The following is a 23021-nucleotide window of genomic DNA, read 5'->3' on the forward strand; positions in this document are numbered from 1 at the left end:
CAGTGATGCATTTACCAGTAATGCAACCTTATACCCTTCTTTCAAATCCCTTTACAGTGAGGTTAAAACACACATACATATACACACAGCTGCTTGTGAACAGAATAACCCAAGTTGTGTCTAGACAAAGAAATCAAAGCAGTGCATTAAAGCAATTTTCTTGAAATTGAGAGAAATATTTCACTTCTTGGATCACTATGGCTATGTACAAAACCAAAAAGAAACAATAAGAGCAAAACCAGAAGACTCCATTTTCATGTATAAAAGAGATAGATTCAATCTGCAGCCTCTGAAATATGTCTACAGTGAAAGTGTTAATCGTTCAGTCGTGTTCGACTCTTTGCGACCCCATGGACTGCAGCCTGCCAGGCTCCTCTGTCTATGGAATTCTCTAGGCAGGAATACTGGAGTGGGTTGCCATTCCTTTCTTCAGGGGATCTTTCCAACCCAGGGATCAAACCTGGGTCTCCTGCATTGCAGGCAGGTTCTTTACCATCTGAGCCACCAGGGAATCCCTAAAATATGTCTAAGGGTTGCCCTAAAGTGTCATAAAAACAAGAGAAGAAGTGTGAAGAGCAGCAGAAAGGCCCAGGGGCAGCAGATCTCAGAAAATGCCACCAAAAGTACATTTCCTGGAAGAGAGGGCTTAGGCTGAAGAGCAGTATTACATGCTTTGTTTGTAAGCAATCAAACAGAAACAAAGGTGGGTAGAACAAGAGGGCAAAGTAGCCTCAATCCAATTTGCTTCAGTGACATTTTACAAGTCACACAAACAAACCATATCTTCAGGAAGCATCTTGTTTCTATGGCAGTAGAGAAAGAAGAGGCTCACATGTGTTGCAAAACCCAGAAATTGACTTTGGCCCTTCCTTACCCTCCACTTGCAAAACACAGCTAGTCCAGGACAATATAACTTTTCAATGGTGAGCAATAAAAAAAAAGGAAATTGATAAAGCATTCAGAGAAAGATAGTAGAAGAATAAATATGGAAAAGAGAAGCAAAACTTTGCAACAAGTGATGAATGCTCATGAGGAAATTGTTCTCCACGGCAGAAAAAAACTGAAAATTTCAGTTTATCCACTACTCAGTAACAAACTCCCTTTCATGGATCACAGCCTTGTTGTGGCAAAGGTGCTTGTGTAACTCACTGAAGCTATGAGCCATGCATGCAGGGTTACCCAAGACAGATGGGTCACAGTGCAGAGTTCTGATAAAACATAGTCCCCTAGAGGAGGAAATGGCAACCCACTTCAGAATTCTTGCCAAGAGAACCCCATGAACAGTATGAAAAGGCAAAAAGATAGGACACTGGAATATGAGCCCTCCAGGTAAGAAGATATCCAATATGCTACTGGGAAAGAACAGAGGGCAATTACTGATAGCTCCAAAAAGAATGAAGCAGCTGGGCCAAAGCAGAAACGATGCTCAGTTGTATCTGTTGGTGAAAGTAAAGTTCAGTGCTGTAAAGAACAGTATTGCATAGGAACCTGGAATGTTAGGTCCATGAATCAAGGTAAATTGGACATGATTAAGCAGGAGATGGCAAGAGTGAACATCGACATCATAGGAATCACTGAACTAAAATGGATGGGAATGGGTGAATTTATTTCAGATGACCATTATATCTACTCCTGTGGGCAAGAATCCCTTAGAAAAAATGGAGTAGCCCTCAGAGTCAACAAAAGACTCTGAAATGCAGTACTTGGGTGCAACTTCAAAAATGGAGGATGACCTTGGTTCATTTCCAACGCAAACCATTCAACATCACAGTAATTCAAGTCTATGCCCCAATGATGCCAAAGAAGCTGAAGCTGACTGATTCTATGAAGACCTACAACACCTTCTAGAACTAACAGCAAAAAAAGATGTCCTTTTCATCAAAGAGGATTGGAATGCAAAAGCAGGCAGTCAAGAGATACCTAGAATAACAGGCTAGTTTGGCCTTGGAGTACAAAATGAAAAAGGGCAAATGCTAATAGAGTTTTGTCAAGAGAACATGCTGGTCATAGCAAATAGCCTTTTCCAACAACCCAGGATGACTACACACGGACATCACCAGATGGTCAATACCCAAATCAGACTGATTATGCTTTTTACAGCCAAAGATGGAGATGCTTCAAACAGTTAGCAAAAACAAAACCTGGAACTGACTGAGGCTCAGATCATCAGCAACTTATTGCAAAATTCAGGCTTAAATTAAAGAAAGTAGGGAACACCAGTAGGCCATATGAGTATGACCTAGAGCAAATCCCTTATGATTAAACAGTGGAGGTGATGGATAGATTCGAGGGATTAGATCTGGTAGAAAGAGTTCCTGAAGAGTTATGGATGGAGATTTGTAATACTGTACAGGGAGCAGTGACCAAAACCATCCCAAAGAAAAAGAAATGCAAGAAGGCAAAGCAGTTGTCTGAGAAGGCTTTACAAATAGCTAAGGAAAGAAGAGAAACAAAAGGCAAGGGAGAAAGGAAGATATACTCAACTGAATGCAGAGTTCCAGAGAATAGCAAGGAAAGATAAGAAGATCTTCTTAAATGAACAATGCAAAGAAATAGAGGAAAACAATAGAATGGGAAAGACTAGTGACCTCTTAAAGAAAACTGGAGATGTCAAGGGAACATTTCATGCAAGGATGGGCATGATAAAGGACAGAAGTGGTAGGGGCCTAACAGAAGCAGACGAGATTGAGAAGTGGCGAGAATATGCAGAAGAACTAAACAAAAAAGGTCTTAATGACCTGGATAACCAGGATGGTGTGGTCACTCAACCTAGAGCCAGACATCTTGGAGTGGGAAGCCAAGTGGGCTTAGGAAGCAATACTACAAACAAAGCTAGTGGAAGTGACAGAATTTCAGCTGAGCTATTTAAAGTCCTGGACTTCCCTGATAGCTCAGTTGGTGAAGAATCTGCCTGCAATGCAGGAGACCCCAGTTCAATTCCTGGGTTTGGAAGATCCACTGGAGAAGGGATAGGCTACCCACTCCAGTATTCTTGGGCTTCCCTTGTGCCTCAGCTGGTAGAGAATCCACCTGCAATGCGGAAGACCTGGATTCGACCCCTGGGTTGGGATGATCCCCTGGAGAAGGAAAAGGCCACCCACTCCAGTATTCTGGCCTAGAGAATTCCATGGACTTTATAGTTCATGGGGTCACAAAGAGTCGGACCCAACTGAACAACTTCCACTTTCATTTAAAGTTCTAAAAATGATGCTGTTGAAGTGCTGCACTCAAAATGCCAGCAAATTTGGAAAACTCAGCAGTGGCCACAGGACTGGAAAAGTTTAGTTTTTATCCCAGTTCCACAAAAAGGCAATGCCAAAGAATGTTCAAACTATGGCACAATTGCACTCATTTCACATGCTAGCAAGGTGAAGCCCAAATCCTTCAAGCTAGGCTTCAGTAATATGTGAACTTAGAACTTCCAGATGTACCAAATGGGTTTAGAAAAGGAAGAACCAGAGATCAAATTGTCAACATTCATTGAATCATGGAGAAAGCAAGGGAATTCCAGAAAAACATTTACTTCTGCTTCATTACTAAGCAAAAGCCATTGACTGTATGGATCACAACAAACTGAAAAATTCTTCAAGAGATGGGAGTACCAGATCACCTTACCTGTGTCCTGAGAAACCTTTATGCAGGTCAAGAAGCAACAGTTAGAACTGGATGTGAACTGGTTCCAAATTGGGAAAGGAGTACATCAAGGCTGTATATTATCACTCTGTTTATCTAACTTATATATGCAGAGTGAATCATGTGAAATGCCAGGCTGGATGACTCACAAGCTGGAATCAAGATTGCCAGGATAAATATTAACCTCAGTTATGAAGATGATACCACTCTAATGGCAGAAATTGAAGAGGAACTAAAGAGCCTCTTGATGAGGGTGAAAGAGGAGAGTGAAAATGATGGCTTCAAACCCAACTTCATAAAACTAAGATTGTGGCATCCCGGTCCCATCACTTTATGGCACAGAAGGGGGAAAAGTAGAAGCAGTGACAGATTTTCTATTCTTGGGCTCCAAAATCACTGCTGACAATGACTGCAGGCATGAAATTAAAAGATGCATGCTTCTCGTGAGGAAAGATATGACAAACTTAGAAATTGTATTAAAAAGCAAAGACATTATTTTGCTAAACAAGATCGTATAGTCAAAGCTATGGTTTTTCCAGTAGTCATGTACAGATATGAGAGTTGAACCATAAACAAGGCTGAGCGCCAAAGAACTGATGCTTTTGAATTGTGGTGCTAGAGAAGATTCTTGAGAGTCCCTTGGACTGCAAGGAGATCAAACCAGTCAATCCTAAAGGAAATCCACCCTGAAATTCATTGAAAAGTCTGATGCTGAAGCTGCAGCTCTAATACTTTGGCCACATGATACTAAGAGCTGACTCATTGGAAAAGACCATGATGTTAGAAAAGTTTGAAGGCAAAAAAAAGGGGGGCAGCAGAGGACAAGCTGGTTAGATAGGATCACTGACTCAAAGGCATGACTTTGAGCAAACTCCAAGGTATAGTAGAGGACAGAAGAGCCTGGTGTGCTGCAATCTATAGGGCTGCAAAGAGTCAGACGTGACTTAGTGACTGAACAACAACAATGACTATAACAAACTACCTAAAACTTAGTGGCTTAAAACAACAACTGTGGGCTTCCCTGATAGCTCAGTTGGTAAAGAATCCACCTGCAATGCAGGAGACCCTGGTTCAATTCCTGGGTTGGGAAGATCTGCTGGAGAAGGGATAGGCTACCCACTCCAGTATTCTGGCCTGGACTGTATAGTCCATGGGGTCACAAAGAGTCAGACACGACTGAGTGACTTTCACTTTCACTTTAAAACAACAACCACTTATTATAACTTATATTTTTCTGAGCCAGGAATTCAGGAAATACTCCAAAGGGTGGTTTTTCTGTTCCAGATGGTTTCAACTGGGGTCAATAACCTCAGATATGCAGATGACACCACCTTTATGGGAGAAAGCAAAGTAGAACTAAAGAGCTTCCTCATGAAAGTAAAAGAGGAGACTGAAAACATTGCCTTAAAACTCAACATTCAGAAAACTAAGATCATGGTATCTGGTCCCATCATTTCATGACAAATAGATGGGGAAACAGTGAGAAACTTTATTTTGGGGGGCTCCAAAATCACTGCAGATGGCAACTGAAGCCATGAAATTAAAAGACATTTACTACTTGGAAGAAAAGCTACGACCAAATTAGACAGTTTATTAAAAAGCAGAGAAATTGCTTTGCCAAGAAAGGTCTATCTAGTTTTTCCAGTAGTCATGTATGGATGTGAGAGTTGGACCATAAAGAAAGCTGAGCAGCAAAGAATTGATGTTTTTGAACTGTGGTGTTGGAGAAGACTCTTGAGAGTCTCTTGGACTGCAAGGAGATCCAACCAGTCTATCCTAAAGGAAATCAGTCCTGAATATTCAATAGAAGGACTGATGCTGAAGCTGAAACTCCAACACTTTGACCACCTGATGCGAAGAGTTGACTCATTGGAAAATACCCTGATGCTGGGAAGGATTGGAAGCCAGAGGAGAAAGGCACGACAGAGGATGAAATGATTGGATGGCATCACCGACTCGAAGGACCTGAGTTTAAGTAAACTCCAGGAGTTGGTGATGGACAGGGAAGACTGGCATGCTGCAGTCCATGGGGTCGCAAAGAAACACGACTGACTGAAATGAACTGAACTGAACTGGGGTCACTTGGTAGTGTTCAACTTGTGACTTGGTTGGTCTGGAGGTTCAAGAAGGCTTCACTAACATAATGATGTCTGGGCTCAGCTAAACTACTTTTCCACCCAGGTAATCTCAAATTTTGTTCATATAGCCTCTCCAACATGGTGGTCTCAGCTGTCATACATGGTGCATTCAAGAGAAAAAAGTAGAAGTTACCCAGATTCTAGGCAAGGGAGGAGAGTCGAGGAATCTGTAGCCATTTTAATCCACCACTGTGATCAAGCATTTCACCATAAACTATAAATAAATCAATAGCCTCCATGAAGGAATACTATAAGAAAAACATGACAGACATAACACCAAGAACATCTGCATACCAATTAATGTAATAAGCTTTACTCACTGATTTTAAAAACTGTAACTCTAGACTCTGTACAGGAAGCACTCTGGAAACAAAGTGATTCAAGAAGGTTGAAAACAAAGGAACAGATGAAGGTGTACAAGCCAGACAAACAAAACAAGACCCACAAGACTTGATCTTATTATCAGATAAGGTAGAATTCAGACTGCAAAGTGATAAACATGCAAAAAGGGCACTTTATAATGCTAAAAGGTTCAATTCACAATGAAGATAAAACATTATTTAATATCCAGGCAGCAGTAATTAGAAATATACTAGTAAGATTTAATTTAGGCTTCTCAGTTTAAGACATAGTAAGAGGATAAAAAGTACTGGAAAAAAAACCACAGATCTACTTAACATAATTAACATAATTAATAAGATGAAAACGTGTTAGTCACTCAATCATATCTAATTTTTTGTGGCCATGGACTATAGTCTGTCAGGGTCCCGTGTCCATGGAATTTTCCAGGGAAAAATACTGGAGTAAGTAGCCATTTTCTTCTCCAGGGGATCTCTCTCACCCAGGGATGGAACCCAGGTCTCCTGCATTGCAGGCAGATTCTTTATCATCTCAGCCATCAGGGAAGCCCAATTAATATATAATTAATCTATACAGAAATCTTCACCTTAAAAGTAGGCCACAACTTATTTTCAAGTATCCATGGAGTATAAATTATATAAGTGAATATGTATTCAGCCACAAAGGAAAGCTCAAAAAATTTCAAACAGTAGGAAAAATACATAGGAAATGTCCTTTGATCATTATACAGTAAACTAGAAATTAAAATACAATATTGAAAAACAAAATTATTTCCATCTGAAATTTTTTAATTCTCTTTAATCAACTCGGGTCAAAAAAGAAATACAAATTCAAACTGAAGAATTTTTAGAAAACAATAATAAAAACATTTCAGAATCTATGGTAAACAGATCAAAGTGTTAAGAGTAAAAATGATAGCCTTTAACACATTAACAAAAAGAATGAAAAATAAATATAGGGGTAGGGGAGTAAGAGGTACAAAATACTAGGAATAGAATAAGCTATAAGGATACATTGTACAACACAGGAAATATAGCCAGTATTTTATAATAACTGTACATAGAATATAACCTTTAAAAATTTTGATCACTATATTGAACACCTATAAATTATATAATATTGTATAGCAACTAAATTTCAATAAAATCAATCTGACTCAAATTGTGAGGAAATAAAGGAAAAGCAAAGCAAACCAAAGGAAAAAAGAAGTAAGCAGATAAAGATAAAAGAATTAATGCTTGAAAACAATTTTTAAAAGTAGTATTAATAAATACAAAAGCTGATTTTTAAATGAAAATGCTTTAAAAATTAGTTATACTGCTAGCTGACCTAATCAAATAAAAATTACCATTGCATAAATAAAAAAACACAATCAGGTTATTTACCACTAGCACCAGCTGGGAAGCCCAGATAAAATGGAAACAAATAGCAAAAAAGGGAAATGAAGAGAATCTTAAAGAATACTCAACCTTTTGAAAATGAATTAGAAAATCTGGCTGGATTAAATAAGCAATTTTTAGGAAAATGTAATTTACCAAAATGTAGCCAATGAGAGATAGAAAATCTAAACTAACTGGCCTCTGTAGAAGAAAAATTAAAAGCTGTCAAAGCACTACCTATGTAACCCCCAGTGACACTTGTCAGTTATTTCTCACACACAATAAATGTTGTATCAATCTGACTTCAGAGTATGAATGTAAAAAATTTTCAGTAAATCTGAAATAGGATCATACTTTCATATCTAGTGAGTTTTAATCAAGAAATGCAAGGATAGTTCAATATTAGGAAGTCCATTGATAAATGGAATTATAATGAATTATAAATTCATTTTATTAATATAGTAGTACTGAAATTATAATTCATTATATTAATAGTCCTACAGAGAAAAATCACGATCATCATATTTAACAAAATTTTGCAAATTTTTTAAGCTAAAAATCTCAATAAAATAAAATACATGAATAATTTCATAACATGGTAAAATATATATTTCAGTCTAAAAGCAAGCAGCATGCTTGAAAGGAAAGAACCATAAGCATTAGTTTGCTATCTTGTTGCACATGAAATCATTAGGAAATCTCTAAAGAGTTTAAAAAACTAATACCTGGGTCCTGTCTCCCAAAGATTCTGATTAATCTGTCCGGGCTTATGTCTGGACATTGGGGTTTTTAAAAGCTACAAGTGATTCTTATGTGCAGTCAAAGTTGAGACCCATCTTTACATTCAGAAACAAAATCAGGGGTACTCACTACTAGCACCATTATTTAATATTATACTTAAGGTACATTTGTATAATTAATATTGTATTGGATGTCAATGCAATTATATAAGAGAATTATAAAATTTGGAAATGGAAAGCTAAATACATCACTATTTTGATCTTTTTTTTATCTTGGAAAAAAAAATCCAAGAATTTGGATTTTGATTTAAAAATTACTGCAAGCCAACAAAAGAACTCAAGATGGTGGATTGCAGAATAATATATAACAAGCAATAGATTTTAAAGAACCCAACCAGTTATAAGATATAATGAAAGAAAATACAAATAACAACAGAAATGTGAATATCTAGCAATAAACAAATATCAATGTGCAAGACCTTTGAAAAGGAAATTGAAAATACTCTGGGGGATTCAAAAGAGGACTTGAACAAATTGAAAGATATACATGTTTTTGGATAGGAATGCTCAGCATCATAAAGACATCAGTTCCCTCTAATTTAATTTATAAACTTAACGTCATCTCAAAAAATATGCAAAATTTTTAAAAACTAGGCTAGCTGATTCTAAAATTCATATTGAAAAGTAATCAGTGTTAGCCAGGGAAATTCTAAGCAAAAAATGGAAGATGTACTACTAACTTTATTTTAAAATATAATAAAGCCTCAATAATGAAACCTATGTAGCTACGATACACACATAATCAGATTAAACAATGAGCCTGAAGAGAGACTCCAGAAACAGACAAAGTCAAAGTTAAGTCGCTCAGTCGTGTCCGACTCTTTGTAACCCCATGGACTGTAGCCCACCAGGCTTCTCCATCCATGGGATTCTCCAGGCAAGAATCCTGGAGTGGGTTGCCATTTCCTTCTCCAGGGGATCTTCCTGACCCAGGGGTCAAACCCGGGTCTCCTGCGGTGTAGGCAGACGCTTTACCAGAAACAGACAAGATACAAAGAAATTTAGCAAATGATAAATGTGTGATAAACACGGCATTTCAGCCGGGAGAAAGATGGGTTATTCAATAAGTGATACTTGACTAACTGCTTAGCCATCTGGAGAAAAATTGTTTTATTTATACCTTACATTGAATATTATAATAAGTGCCAAATGTATCAAAGATTTAAATGTAAAAATGAAATCATAAGGGTAATAGAAGAAAATACAGAATTTCTTTATTCCCTTGGGGTAAGGATGACTTTCTAACTGAAACTCAAAATCCAGAAATCACTTTAAAAAATGATTAAAACTGACTCCATAAAAACACAAAGAAACTTCTGCATTAAAAAAAAATCATAAAATCACCAGACAAATGGCAATGGGAAACATATTTACAAAAGTATTTAAATAAAAAGTTAAAATATAAATACAAAATATACTCCTAGAAATCAATAAGAAAAAGACCATTAACATAAGAATGGGCAAAGGATAAGAACAGATAGTCCCCAGAGAAGGAACTCAAGTGCCTCTTAATCATACATTAAAAAATTAAAATGCTTAATCCTACTAATAACAAGATATATATATATATATATGTGAAAACTGCATTAAGAATTCTGACCTCAAGGAAAATAAATTTTATAAGAGGGAGATGTAAACTTAGATAGACTTGGAAAGATTCTAAAAGGAAATGTGGGTTAATCTTAAAAGCTTAAATATTCATATTTCTGTAAAATTTTACTTTTATATCTCATCACACTTTCTTTTCCTGGGTGGAAATTTCTCTTTGGGGTGATTCTGAACCAACCATGAAAGGAAAGAAGTAATAAATAATAGAGAGGAAAGTCTTAATATTATTGTGCAATGACTGCAGAAATAAATGAAAAGACGGAAATACGTATGTATATAGTTTGGCCACTTGATGAAAAGAACTGACTCACTGGAAAAGACCCTGATGCTGGGAAAGACTGAGGGCAGGAGAAGGGGAGGACAGAGGATGAGATGGTCGGATGGCATCACTGACTTGATGGACATGAGTTTGAGCAACCTCCAGGAGTTGGTGATGGACAGGGAAGCTTGGTGTGCTGCAGTCCATGGGGTCACAAAGAATTGGACATGACTGAGCAACTGAACTGAACTGGACTGATAGTTGGGATGTCAGAATATACCTCATGATTCTAGAAAATTTATCAGAATGTGATAGAAAGGTATTGCCTGGGGCTAAACTGCCAGTGTGAAGCACAGAATAAAGAGGCTCAGCTGGCTTTAGAGTGGAGGCAGGTAGGAAACAGGGCCTCAAGACCAGGCTGTGGCCAAGATGGGGCATTTCAGTCTCGGACAACTTGGTTGCTCTGTTGAGGGAGGGGAAAAATTAAAGTAGCTTCAGATAGTAAGAGGGGCCAGGAGGCAGAATGCTAGGTGCTACTGCACTTCTAAGTCAGGGGCCAATCCTCAAAGGGTACCATTAGCCCTAATAATACAAAATTACTTAAAATATATATTCTATTTCTTTAATAATAAAACTTAACATGTGAATCAATATATATTCTAACAAGAGGGAAAAGAGAAAATATCTCCAGTCAAAACAAATCACAGATTTTAATTGCATTGCTTCATACCATGCTGACAGAGAAAAGGCAGGACGTTGCTGTCAAATCGTGCCAGGAACTGCCTGATTTCTGTCATAAAAGACAGATTATTTTTTAAATGTGCAATTCAATTATTCAAAGTTCAATATACCTACTATAGCACTCAATAAATGTTGGTTGACAATCATGGTTTTCTGTGTTTCAGGTTTGGAATGTGGAGCTATTTTAAAATAACCTTTAAAGTATAGGATGTTTGTTTCCTTGTGATCTTTTTTCTTTCTTTGTTTCTTTATTTAATTTTAATTTAGTCATGGTTCTTTGATTTTAAGCTGAGTGATTTTGTAGGTTTTTCCCCAAGCTCCATTAACAGTTTCAGAAAACTGCACTTTTATTTATTTACTTGAATCAGTATTTCATATATATATGTATATATATAATTCAAAAGGTTGACAAAATCTCCAAAGATATACCACAGACCACTGAATCAGGATTTTAAATGAAAATAAAATCATTTTAGCAGCATATGATAATTACAGATCTACATTTATCCTACAATATGTTAATGGGCAACTGATTAGGTTGTAGATATCCTAGGAGTCTTCAGTATTACTTATGTATGAATCTGCATGAATTACAACTTAGTTATTCCTCACCTTCAGCATAATGTTCTTCTATGAGGAGTTGTTATATAGGTGAAGCACATTTGGCCATTTCCTACTGTTTGTGTCTTCTGGATTTATCCCTTGTCACTCTACAATTAGGTTGCAGTAAAATCGGTGTTGTATTCGCAGTGTCTAAATGATGCCACATACTTTAACTGAATCAGAGATATAAATTACTCTGAGCCAGCTGAAAACAGAATCTGGTCAAAGAAAGGAAGGGTCAGATTAGCTTTGAAATTCCTCACATGCTATCTCTGACCTGTCCTATGCCAACATTTTGAAGGTACTTTCTCTGATTTCTGAAAGATAAGCAGCTCCATGAAGACAGGGTGGGTGATCTGGGGCAGATCATAATAATATAGAGAGAACACTTGAAATATACTCAAATGGGATATTTAAGCATTAACAATTTTCTGGGTTGTGTACGTAATAGTAATATCAAAAAAGCTTCATATAGTAAATACTTATGTATGATGTTCCCAGTATTTGAGCTTTTATAAGCATTATCTTCAATCCTTGCAATACTGAGATGTAGACAATTGACAGACAGGGAAATAGAGACTCAGAGAGTTAGATCATTTCCCCTAGAATGTCATTGCTCTAAGGAGTAGCAGTGATGGAAATACAGACACTTCCTATCCCAAAGCCTGGGAGATGGGCACTCAAATCATGTTGTATGAACACAGAAGCTGAAAATACATTGAGTTCCAAAACTGGAGAGATGTTCATTTCTTTGAAACAGCTCTGATATCCTTTGTCTCCCATCACCCCTCTCAGAACCACGCTTAGCCTAATCTAGTTCCCTTTTATCTCACTAATGAATAGTGGCATTGTGAGAAAGCCAGGCAAGTAAGACACTTATATATCTGCATTAAATATAATCTCTATTATTTTGGACAAAGTAGTTGCCCCCTTAAAGCCTCATTTGCAAAGTGTGGATAAAAGCAAAATGATCAGGAAGATGAATGAAATCACAGTTGTGCGTTGTAGTCCATCTTCAATAAGAGCTTCCACCTTTCCTGCATCTCTACAATAGTTGTCTTGCTGGTTTCTTGGGCTCTGGCTAATCTTCTGCTTCTAGTCTCCACTCAACTTGCATCATCATGCAACTAGGTTCTATAATGGCAAAAACCCTTGTCCAGGAGTTGTAAATTGGAGTGAAACCTTTACTGAATTATCTGATAAGCTCTTTCACTTCCCTGACTATCCACCAGGGACAGAAAGCAACAGCAAATAAATTCCTAAAGCTAACCTGGCTACTATCAGCCATCAAGAGACCAAGAGGACCAGGGATGAGGCAAGGATGAGAGCAGTGGCAGGAATTGGGGAATGGAGATGCGGGAAGATATAGCTTCCTCTACCATCTAGGTTGCAAGAGGCAGAAAATCCGAGTCAACTGAAAAACACAAACTAACAAAAGGGGAATTTACTAGAACATTAACTAAAAGGCTAGGTATGGCTGGATAGGGTCTCAAGACATATGTATTATCGGGATCTGGCTTCTTTCTCCCAGGCCAGCTGTTTGTTGGCACAGATTTCAAACAGTTTAATCCTCATTGGTATAAAGTAGCCATAGTAGTTCTATACGTATCTTTTCAGTTCAGTGGAAGTAGAACACCTATCTTTGCCCTCCCATTCTCAGAATTCTCATTATAACAGGTTTTATATTATAATGAGATTGAGGCTCTGATTGGGTCATATGAACATTCGTGAATCAACTTCTGTGGCCTGGGAAATGGGATGCACTCACTGGTGTAAGTCAAGATCACATGCACAGTTCTGCAAGCAATGGTTGAGGCTAGGGCAACATTATATGTTAATAATCTTGGGGGAGAGATTTCCACTAAAAATCAGAGATACTAGATGTTTTCCCCAACGGTATCCACAGGTTAAAGGCTAGAGATGACTTCATGGTACCTGGCCAATTCCCAGGGTGGGAAGGGAGGTAGGAGGGGGTTCAGGATGGGGAGGTGGGGAAACATGTATACCTGTGGCCGATTCATGTTGATGTATGGCAAAAATCATCACAATATTGTAAAGTAATATCCTCCAATTAAAATAAATTAATTAAAAAATAAAATAAAATATTCTATATTCAAAAAACTAAAAACGACCAAAAGTCCTGAGACTTCCCTCGAGGTCCAGTAGTTAAGACTCCATGCTCCCAGTGCAGGGGTCACATGTTTGATCCCTGATCGGGGAACTAAGATCCTGCATGCCGCACAGCATAGCCATTAATAAATAAATAAACAGAAAAATTAAGTTTTTTTTTTAAAAAAAGAACAGAAGTCCTTTCTTTAAGAGAACCATACACTAAGGAAATAGTATGTGCAGAGCTGACCTGAGTTGGGTAAGTGTTTGTGTATTAAAAGGACCTAAGAGAAGGTCAGTGGGCCAGAGCAAAGTTAGTAAGTTTTGGAGAATGGCTTGAAATGCTGTTGGGGAGACAAAAGCAACATGATTATGAAAAGCCTTGTAGGTTATTAAGGAGTGTTGCTTTTAAGTACAATGGTAAGTCACTGGAGAATAAAACCATTAATCCAGGAACACATGTTTTTAAGAAATTATTCCAGTGACTTCATAGAATTAGAGCAAAAAGGAGGTGCTTATTTCACTCAAAATTATGTCTATTAAGCTATCTAATTTCAGCTTTCCTAATGTGTGACTCTAGGCACATTGCTTTTCTTAGGACAAGAGAATATACTTAAGTCTTTAAGTCATTATATTCATATTCATTTCCAAAATACAAATTTCTTAATTATAATGAACATGGAAATATTTTAACATATCAATATATAATGTCTATGAATTATTTTCAATTATATTTGAGTGCAGTAAATATCATATTACCTAGTGATCCCAAAATAAAGCATATTAAACCTGAAAAAAAGTTCTTCCTATGACATCATCTCTGCTATCTAACTTTTACAGCCAGAGACAGTATCCTGTCTGCCTGAATCTGTGTCCAGGTGGTATCTACATGGAAATGACCTGAAGAAAGGTCCATAGGGATGTAGCTTTACAAGTCAGCTCAGGTGCTAATGGTCCCCAAAGCCTATGTGAGCCTTCTGCACAACCACTGGGAGAGACATGGTAGCAGACAGATCTGTGCAACCCAGACATCAAGAGACATCACACAAGAGCCCTTCCTCACCAACTATTTCAGGTTGGTGGAGCCTCGGGGTAGTGAAAACGAGCTGGTACTAATGGTTTCGCTAATCAGAAACAGTGACCAAGATAAGACCCTAATTTTCTATTCCCGATGGACATGGGTTTGGGTAGACTCCAGGAGTTGGTGATGGACAGGGAGGCCTGGCATGCTGCGATTCATGGGGTTGCAAAGAGTCAGACACGACTGAGCGACTGAACTGAACTGAACTGAGACCTTGCAGTGCTATATCATATATTCAAGAAGTAATAATTTCACAGAACTTAGAACCACAGAAAACTGGGGCTAAATGATCCCTCTTTTACCTAATGAAGAAGCAAAGGTCCAGAGAGGGGTAGATTCTTGATTAGGATCACATAGAAAGTCGAATCACTAATTCAAAACCAAAACCAATTTTAATTTAAGTTAAATTCCATGTTTCCAGTCTCCTGGGATAAGAAAAATATATTTATTTATATATTTGCATGATGCTTTTACAGTCATAATTTCATGTATCTTTATTATTTTAGAATATTAATATGCCAATCCAGGATCACTTGAAGCTAATTTTTCAACTCGAGTTTTCCTGGATCATGTAGGAAGTGTAAATTTGAATCCCAAAACTACTTCAACACTTGGTGGCTTAAAACAACAGTTATCTCTCTGCTGGTAGTTATGAATGCTATGGGAGACTTTTCCTCACCCTAGAGGCTTGCCTTGCCTAGAAAGAAGGGAAGAAAGTGGAGTCACTCAGTCGTGTCCGACTCTTTGCGACCCCATGGACTGTAGCCTAACAGGCTCCTCCGTCCATGGGATTTTCTAGGCAATAGTACTGGAGTGGGCCGGCATTCCCTTCTCCAGGGGATCTTCCCGACCCAGGGATCGAATCCGGGTCTCCCGCATTGTAGACAGACGCTTTACCATCTGAGCCACCAGGGAAGTCCAGCCTTGCCTACAGGCTAAGGCAAAATTAGCAAGTTTCCTGGCAACAGACTCAGAGTGGGTAGTCTACAATGGCCTCACTCACGTGACTGGCAGATGCTACTGGTTCTATGCCTCCAGGCGACTAACCTGAGTTCTACCCATGTGAGTGGGCTCCAAAAACTCAAGAGGGAGGGGCAACCACCACTGGTTGTATCATGTTGGCTAATGTCCTAATTGGTCAAAACAACTCACATCACAAAGCCTAGCATCAATGTGGGAAGCTTCAGAAAAGCTCAGATACAGGCACACCTCAGTGATTTGCTGAGGACCATTACTATAACAGGGGACTTCCCAGGTGGCATAGTAATGTAGTATCTGCTTGCCAATGCAGGAGACACAGGAGATGCAGATTTGATCCCTGAATCAGGAAGATACCCTAGAGGAGGAAATGGCAACCCTCTCCCATATTCTTGCCTGGAAAATTCCATGGTCAGAGGAGTCTGGTGGGTTATAGTCCATGGGGTTGCAAAGAATTGGACATAACTGAGCAACTGAGAATGCATGCCTACACGCATTACTGTAACAACTGACCTCAGGACCCAAGAGCTTAGCCAAGGAATAGTGGATAGCTTTGATTTGTGGAAGGAGCAAAGGCTTTCCTAACAGGTTTCCTGGATCCACCTGTGTGAGATCTTACATAAATGACTAACCTTCTCAGAGTCTCAGTTTCATCTTGGGGAAATAATAACTCCTTCATGGGAACTGTTGTAAAGTTTAAAAAATGTATATGAGATCACTGAGAAACATGCTTTAGTTGGCCCCATCAAAAGTTTTTCATCTTAACCCTGCCTCTGCATCAAGATTTTACCTTGTTGCATTCTCTCTCCTTTGCTGCCTTGAAAAAATTTCATTAAAAAAGCATTCTGATTTAAAAATCATATATACCCAATGTAAGAAAAAAGAGCCATGTATAGAACTCTATAGAGCTGCAAATAGGGGCTCCTCTTCCACCATGCAGCCCATCTTCTTCATTCTGTGATATTCTCCTAATTGAGGCTTCAGACTTGAACTGCATCACACTGATGACTCTCAAATCTGAATGCCCAGTCCTATTTTCCCCCATTCAGACTCTTTCACCCATAACCTGAGCTGAGGTTCTCAGCTTTTAACATATGCCAGAATCACCTGTAGGGCATGTTAAACCCTGATTGCAGGGCCACAGTGTTATGACTAAGCAGATTTGATGGGGCCCAAAATTTGAATGTCTACTACATTCCCAGAAATGACACTGATGCTGCTGGTCTGAGAACCATATATTGGAACCACTGGCCTTTTAATAGAAGCTCTTCAGTTCAACGTGTATAAAAATCAATGATTCCTCTTTCAAGACCTTCCCTTCCTGAATTTCATGTAATAGGAAATGGCATTGATCCTGTTGACCAAACTAGAAACCAGTTGTAATTAAGGATTCTAAAGTGTTGAATAACCTCCGATAGGCAGATGACACCACCCTTATGGCAGAAAGTGAAGAAGAACTAAAGCGCCTCTTGATGAAAATGAAAGAGGAGAGTGAAAAAGTTGGCTTAAAGCTCAACATTCAGAAAACTAAGATCATGGCATCCAGTCCCATCACTTCATGGCAAATAGATGGGGAAACAGTGGAAAGAGTGGCTGAATTTATTTTGGGGGGCTCCAAAATCACTGAAGATGGTGACAGCAGCCATGAAATTAAAAGACACTTACTCCTTGGAAGGAAAGTTATGACCAACCTAGACAGCATATTACTTTGCCAACAAAGGTCCGTCTAATCAAGGCTATGGTTTTTCCAATAGTCATGTATGGATGTGAGAGTTGGACTATAAAGAAAGCTGAGCACCAAAGAATTGATGATTTTGAACTGTGGTGTTGGAGAAGACTCTTGAGAGTCCCTTGGACTGCAAGGAGATCCAACCAGTCCATCCTAAAGGAGATCAGTCCTGGGTGTTCATTGGAAGGACTGATATTGAAGCTGAGACTCCAATACTTTGGACACCTGATGCGAAGAGCTGACTCATTTGAAAAGACCCTGATGCTGGGAAAGATTGAAGGCAGGAGGAGAAGGGGACGAGAGAGGATGAGATATTTGAATGGCATCACCGACTCAATGGACATTAGTTTGTGTGAACTTCGGGAGTTGAACTGAACTGAACTGAAACTGTTGAAATATGGGATCAAGTTTTTCTGGTTACTATTTCTTCCTTCCTGTTTTCCCAAATGGCTTTAGTCCTCATCAGTTTCATTATCTAATAAACAGAGCTCAGTTCAATTCACTTAATTCAGTCACTCAGTTGTATCCGACTCTTTGCGACCCCATGAATCGCAGCACTCCAGGCCTCCCTGCCCATCACCAACTCCCGGAGTTTACCCAAACTCATGTCCATCAAGTTGGTGATTCCATCCAGCCATCTCATCTTCTGTCATCCTCTTCTCCTCCTGCCCCCAATCCTTCCCAGCATCAGGGTCTTTTCCAATGAGTCAACTCTTCACATGAGGTGGCCACAGTACTGGAGTTTCAGCTTCAACATCAGTCCTTCCAATCAACACCCAGGACTGATCTCCTTTAGGATGGACTGGTTGGATCTCCTTGCAGTCCAAGGGACTCTCAAGAGTCTTCTCCAACACCACAGTTCAAAAGCATCAATTCTGCGGCACTCAGCTTTCTTCACAGTCCAACTCTCACATCCATACATGACTACTGGAAAAACCACAGCCTTGACTAGATGGACCTTTGTTGGCAAAGTAATGTCTCTGCTTTTTAATATGATATCTAGTTTGGTCATAACTTTCCTTCCAAGGAGTAAGCATCTTTTAATTTCATGGCTGCAGTCACCATCTGCAGTGATTTTGGAGCCCCAAAATATAAAGTCAGCCACTGTTTCCACTGTTTCCCCATCCATTTCCCATGAAGTGATGGGACCAGATGCCATGATCTTAGTTTTCTGAATGTTGAGCTTTAAGCCAACTTTTTCACTCTCCTCTCTCACCCGATGATAAACTCAAATACCTTTTGCTTTAAAATACTCTGTCTCAGACTTCCCTGGTGGTCCAGTGTTTAAGAATCTGCCTGCCAATGCAGAGGACAAGGGTTTGATCCCCGGGCCAGGAAGATTCCACATGCCACAGGGCAACTAAGCTCATGTGTTATAACTACTGAGCCTGTGCTCTGCAACAAGAGAAACCACCACAATGAGAAATCCCTGCACTGCAACTAGAGAGTAGCCTCCACTTGCCAAAGCTAGAGAAAGCCCTTACACAGCAATGAAGACCCAGGGCAACCAAAAATAAAATAAAAATAATAAAACTCAAAATAAAATAGAGTATTTTGTCTCATTAGCCTCCCATATTTGTCATGGAAGATTATGTAATTTTGTTATTTAACTGGCCTATTGGTAAGGTAGAGTTTTGCCACTGGAATCAACTCTGTGTGTGTGTGTGTTCAGTCATGTCCAACTCTCTGAGGCCCCATGGACTATAGTCTGCCAGGCTCCTCTGCCCATGGAATTTTCCAGGCAAGAATACTGGCATAGGGTATCATTTCCTACACCAGGGGACCTTCCAGACCCAGAGATCGAACCCAAGTCTCTTGCATCTCCTGCATTGGCAGGCAGATTCTTTACCACTAGCGCCATCTGGAAAGCCAGAGTTTTGCCATTGGAATCAAGATGTCGAATAAATCTGCATCCTCTGGTACTTGTGGGTGAAGTATAATAGGATGCTAATATCTCACAAGAAAAAGAAGAATCTCTTACAAATTTAAATGTGAAAGTCATACTAGGGAAACAATTTCTCCTGTCATCCCTCACACTGTTACTCCATCTTTAACCATATTACGGAGGTTGCTATATTGTAGAGAACCGTCTACCCCTTGTACAAAGCTGGTTCAAATTTACTTTTGCAAAGGCTGAAGATATCCATACCTAAGTGCCCATAGTGTCCAGCCAAGAAAAAGTATACAGATCTCTCAGATTTCATGAGCCAGATTTTTCTATAAGTTTTCCAGCTATAGAAAAGGGAGTCCTGGATCTCTCAACTGACCTATTTTACAAGTTTATCCTTAACTAATCTCCTGTCTCTCCTTTGTCCCCTTCAAGCTATCATCCACTCTGTTCATCAGAGTGTTCCATCTAAAACCCAGGTCTGATCATGTCACTCACATACTTTAGAAGATGTACAGATGGCTAATAAACATATGAAAAGATGCTCAACATCACTCATTATTAGAGAAATGCAAATCAAACCCACAATGAGATATCACCTCACACCAGTCAGAATGGCCATCATCAAAAAGTTTACAAACAAAAAATGGTGGCGAGGGTGTGGAGAAAAGGAAACCCTTTTACACTGTCAGTGGGAATGCAAACTGGAACAGCCACTATGGAGAACAGTGTGGAGATTCCTTAAAAAACTGAGAATAGAATTGCCATATGACTCAGCAAACCCACTGCTAGGCATACACACCGAGAAAACCAGAACTTAAAGAGACACATGTAGCCCAGTGTTCATTGCAGCACTATTTACAACAGCTAGGACTTGGAAGCAACCTAGATGTCCATTGGCAGATGAATGAATAAGGAAGTTGTGGTACATATACACAATGGAATATTATTCACCTACAAAAAGGAATGCATTTGAGTCAGTTCTAATGAGGTGGATGAAACTGGAGTCTATTATATAGAGTGAAGTAAGTCAAAAAGAAAAGACAAATACTGTATATTAATGTATATGTGCAGAATTTAGAAAAATGGTACTAACAATCCTACATGCAGGGCAGCAAAGGAGATGCAGTATAAAGAACAGAATTTTGGACTTAGTGGGAGAAGGCAAGGGTGGGATGGTTTGAGAGAATAGCATTAAAACATGTACATTACCATGTGTAAAACAGATGACCAGTGCAAGTTCAATGAATGAAGCAGGACACCCAAAAACAATGCTTGGGGACAACCCAGAGGGATAAGTTTGGGAGGGACAAGGGATAAGGGAGTTCAGGATGTGGGGGACACATATATACCTGTGGCCGATTCATGTTGATGTATGACAAAAATCATCACCATATTGTAAAGTAATCATTCTCCAATTAAAATAAATTAATAAAAAAAAAAAGAATTTATAAGGCACTCCATTGCCTACAGGAAAGCACAACCAGCAATTTGTTGCTGTTTTTAAATGTAAAGGAAGCCAGGGCCAGACTGAGGCCCTCTTAATGCCATTTAAAGAATTCTGACTTTCATCTTGCAGGCAATAGGAAGCCATAGAAGGTTTAAAACAATGGAATAACACATAAGGTTTTTGTGTTATTTTTACTCTGATATTATATAGAAGGCAGACTTGGAGAAAATGAGGTAGCAGAAGACTGAAGACAAAGAAACTAGTTCAGAAGCTGTTTTAACAGTGAAGTAAGGGATGAGGAGGAGAAATGGAGTAGTATCTAATCTACAAGAAATATGTGTTTTGGTTTTGGTAGTAATGCTGGTGAAATGAGTGATCCAGGTTACCAAGTTTGAAACAATCCCAGCTGTTAATGATGAAGATGTAATAGCCTGGGTCTCTTCTCTGCTCTCCTGATGGAGGTGAGATCACCCCAGGTTGCTTACTCTATTAGCATTTCATAAGCTGTTGAAGAACTTGGGCCATGAGCTGAAGCTGAGCTTCCTAAGTCTCCCAACATCCAGGATTAAATCAAATGCATCGCAGTCATCAGCATGGCCTTTGGGCTCGTCACACTTAACAGCATTTCCTACCTCTGCATCCTGAGAATTTGATCTTCCCCATGGAGGCAATCGTATGCATTTAACACTTGGATGATAAATTCTTTCTTTTTTGGTTTTTAAAATTAAGAGAGCTGAGTAAGACAGCAATTCCAGATTGTGTGAAAAAATGTGATACTGGTTGGTCTTGTGGGCTCTGACTCATTTTCTCCAGCTCCTGACTCCCAGGGCAAAGTTCTCTCCATCATGTTATGGGTGAGATGGTAAACACCTAAAATGGGTACAGCTGGGGCAGATGAAGCTGAAGTAAAAAGTCCCATAGGGCAAGATTTTTGTTTCCTGGCACTTAAGCCTTTAATACAATTTTATAATACAAATAAATTAGATTTACTTGCAGAAGCCAAATTAAAAGAGTATAAAAAACTTCAGCAGAGGCTACAGAGGCCTCACCTACAGTACATGGCTATTAAATATAAATAATCTAGATCAGGGTTAGTAAATACATGATAAATAATTAGAAATATAATCTGAATAAAGCCCATCATCCCATGAGGTTTATTCTTTGTACTACATAAACTATTTAAAATTTTACCAGGTGTCTCAAAAACTGTCAAAGGAGGATATGCAATTTATTTAAAGTAGAAAATTTTAACATTTCTCTCCCCAGGACTGCCTCTTTCAGTGTTCTTCACCTAGAACATAACTTGTCTTCAAAAATTTCTCTTTCGCACTCTGGACACTCAACTCTCAAAAATGCTTGTTGATATTATGTGACCAATCTCTCTCTCTCTCCTCTCCCTCTTCAATTACCATTTCTTTCAGCTTATTATGCATTTCCTCTAGCTTCTCTGGTTTCTTTTATTTAAAGTGTTTTTCTGCTTTATTTTTTACCCAAATGCCATACAAAAAAAAAAAAAAAAATCTTTCTTCTTAGAAGCAAAGGGCAGAAGGGAAGATTGCAAGAATAGATACAGTGATCATTTTTGTCCCTGTTATGTATTTGTATTTTTATACCTGTTGTAGGAGAAGCCAAGAATAATATGAAATATATCACTAACTTTGAATATCATCAGAATTAGACAGTGATTAGGAACATGAGCTTCAGAATCAGAAGAACCTGTGTTAAAGATTCTCAGACTTCCCTGGTGGTCCTTTGGCTAAGATTCCGTGCTCCCAGTGCAGGGCATCTGGGTTCTATCTCTGGTCAAGGAACTAGATTCCACAAGGAGCAACTAAGAGTTACCATGCTGCAACTAAGACCCAGTGCAGGGAAATAATAAATACATATAAAAAAAAAACAAACCTCTGGATCTGCCATTTACTTCTTCCCTTGGTTTCTCTATCTTCATAAGCAAAAGGACATGTATTAGGATTGAACTGGATAATTCATGTAAAATGTTCAATATAGTTCCTGGGAACTTTTATTATAATTATTGAATAAGGTATATTATGAATATTTTATTATAATTATTCATATAAATTATGAGTGTTTTCATTCAATTATTCATTCTTATCTTGAGGGAAAATAGTCTGTAGGAATTTAGCCCAGGACAATCCTTCCTATTGGCACAAGACATTAAACAATCCAGAAAACAAGTTACTTTCCATCCTCAACCCTAGAGAAGTAAATGCTATTTTCCCCATATGTCATAAAGCATTTCTGCCT

The 23021-nt window shown here is 38.6% G+C and overlaps 1 protein-coding gene across 2 annotated transcripts in view; it reads left to right on the forward strand.

The window, feature by feature from the left end:
• Positions 1–23021, forward strand: part of LOC145538141 (uncharacterized) — a 134878-nt gene that overhangs the window by 36456 nt on the left and 75401 nt on the right. The gene's annotated exons all lie outside the window — the stretch shown is intronic.

Source organism: Giraffa tippelskirchi, chromosome 2, assembly GCF_054371585.1.
Source record: "Giraffa tippelskirchi isolate mGirTip1 chromosome 2, T2T-mGirTip1v1.2.pri, whole genome shotgun sequence".
In the NCBI taxonomy this organism is placed as follows: domain Eukaryota; kingdom Metazoa; phylum Chordata; class Mammalia; order Artiodactyla; family Giraffidae; genus Giraffa; species Giraffa tippelskirchi.